Source organism: Carlito syrichta, unplaced genomic scaffold (genome assembly GCF_000164805.1).
Source record: "Carlito syrichta isolate Samal-C Ts95f unplaced genomic scaffold, Tarsius_syrichta-2.0.1 Scaffold308235, whole genome shotgun sequence".
In the NCBI taxonomy this organism is placed as follows: Eukaryota; Metazoa; Chordata; class Mammalia; order Primates; family Tarsiidae; genus Carlito; species Carlito syrichta.
This window is the reverse complement of record NW_007252331.1, coordinates 1,231,432-1,233,913: the sequence shown is the minus strand read 5'-3', so window position 1 is coordinate 1,233,913 and position 2,482 is coordinate 1,231,432.

The window sequence follows — 2,482 nt, the reverse complement described above, 5'->3', positions numbered from 1 at the left end:
CTGCCACAAGGATTTCGAGATAGCCCCCACCTGTTCGGTCAAACCTTAGCAGCAGATCTTAAGTTTCTCTCACTTACCAAATCCACCTTTATTCAGTATGTGGACGATCTCCTCCTGTGTAGCCCTTCCTTAGCTGATTCTCAAACAGATACCGCACTCACTCTTAACTTTCTAGCAGAAAAGGGATATTGGGTATCCCCTCAAAAAGTCCAACTGTCTGTCACACAAATCACATATCTGGGGGTAGCCATCTCACACTGACAAAAGGCCATAACGATGGACCGAAAAGCCCTAATCCAATCCTTAAATATACCCAAGACTAAAGAGGAAATCCAATCTTTTTGGGGCTGGCTGGATACTTTTGGGCGTGGATTCCCAACTTTGCCCTACTTGCAAAGCCACTCTATACTCTCATGAAGGGAGACCCCAATGAGCCACTCCTAACACCCTCCTCCATCAAACAACCTTTTATTTCCCTTCAGCAAGCCCTCATGAGGGCCCCCGCTCTCCATCTGCCGGATATACACTGACCTTTCATCTTATATGTCCACAAAAACAAAGGGGTGGCCCTGGGAGTCCTAGGGCAGCTTTATGGACAGGCATTCACCCCAGTGGCCTAACTCTCAAAGCAGTTAGACCACACCAGCCAGAGCTGGGCCCCATGTCTGCGAGCACTGTCCGCCACCCACATGCTGGTGTGCGAATCCAAAAAATTCACCTTCGGGGCCCCTATCACAGTAACCTCCCCCCACCATCTACAGCACCTTTTAAGCTCCAAAGCCTTCAAACGCTACCCCCTGGTCGAGTCCTATCGCTCCTTGTCTTCTTTTTACAAGATCCCTCTATATCCTTTCAAATTTGCACGCCCCTAAACCCAGCCACGCTGCTCCCTTCCTCCACAGCCCCACCAACCCATGACTGCGTAGAAGCTGTGGAGGTTCTCCTCCCTTGCCTGGTTCACATCCAGGAGGGCCCTTTGCCCTCCCCATCCTATACCTGGTTCACTGATGGCAGCTCCTTCCTACACAACGGTCCCGGGTTGCGGGATACGCCATCACCTCTATTACACATGTCATTGAGGCTAATCACATAATTCCTAGGTTTGGTGTCCCTTTATCTCTCCAATCTGATAACGGACCCAAATTTACCTCGTGAGTGGTACAATCCCTAACAACTGACCTACACATTAACTGGCATTTTCATATCCCATACCACCCACAATTGTCTGGAAAGGTTGAGCGAGCCAACCGCATTCTTAAAGACACTCTCACCAAATTATCCCTCAAACTCCATCAAGACTGGATCTCCTTCCTCCTACTGGCCCTCTTCCACATGCGAGTCCTCCCCCAAAAAACCATCTCAACTCTCACCATTTAAAGTTATGTATGGCCTCCCAGCACTCCCTTTGGGAATCTCAACCTCAACCCCTCTAACACCCACTCACATACTCTACCTCCTCTTGTCTTTTATTCGTTCCCATATTTGGGAACATCAAAACCTCCTTTTACCTGTTTTGTCCAGCGGCCAAATCCCACCTCCTCTTATTCCTGGACAATGGGTCTATTTTTCTGACCCAGAAACTAAAACCCATCTTAACCCAAAGTGGTCTAAACCTCTTCAAGTAGTTTTGTCCACTCCCACGGCAACAAAACTTATCACAGCCCAGCATCAGTTTACCCCATGGATCCACATCTCCCATCCTAAACCTGCTACTCCTTCTTCTCACCCCACCCATAACAATACCTATTCACCCACCTCCAGGTAACCGCTGTTTCAAATTTTTCAAATCAAAATCTTAACCTCCTGTTACTTAATAGTTACCAGCCCATCCCAGCAGAAAATCCAGCGATGTAATACCCCAAACTTTCATCTAATTTTTCTTTTAGATATGTTCTCTTTCAGGTTCTCTATTTACCTCCACAGTCTACTCCAAGACAGCTGGTCACTACCACCCTCGTGCCCACTGGAGGACTGGCCGAAACAAGTCGCCATTCTACATTTACAAGGGACTTTCATGGAACTCTCACCTTCAAAAATCTTCACCTTCAGTGCCTACCTCTGGACCCTATTCTGGCTGGTTCTGTGCCCTTCCCCCACCCCACCCCACAACACCCACATCCAGCAGGAAGCAGCCAGAAGAATAACGACGCCCCTCTCCCAAATAAACAGAAAAGGAACTGGCATTTCCATATCCCATACCACCCACAATTGTCCAGAAATGTTGAGCGAGCCAATCGCACCCTCAAGGACACTCTCACCAAATTATCCTTCGAACTCCATTGAGACTGGGTCTCCCTCCTCTCACTGACCCTCTTACGCATGCGAGTTCTCCCAAAAAAACTGTCCCAACTCTTGCCTTTTGAAGTGATGTATGGCCGTCCAGCACTGCCCCCAGGAATCCCCACTGCAACCCCTCTGACAACTAATCACATGCTTTACCCCCTCTTGTCCTTCATTCGTTCCCACATTTGGGAATATCAAA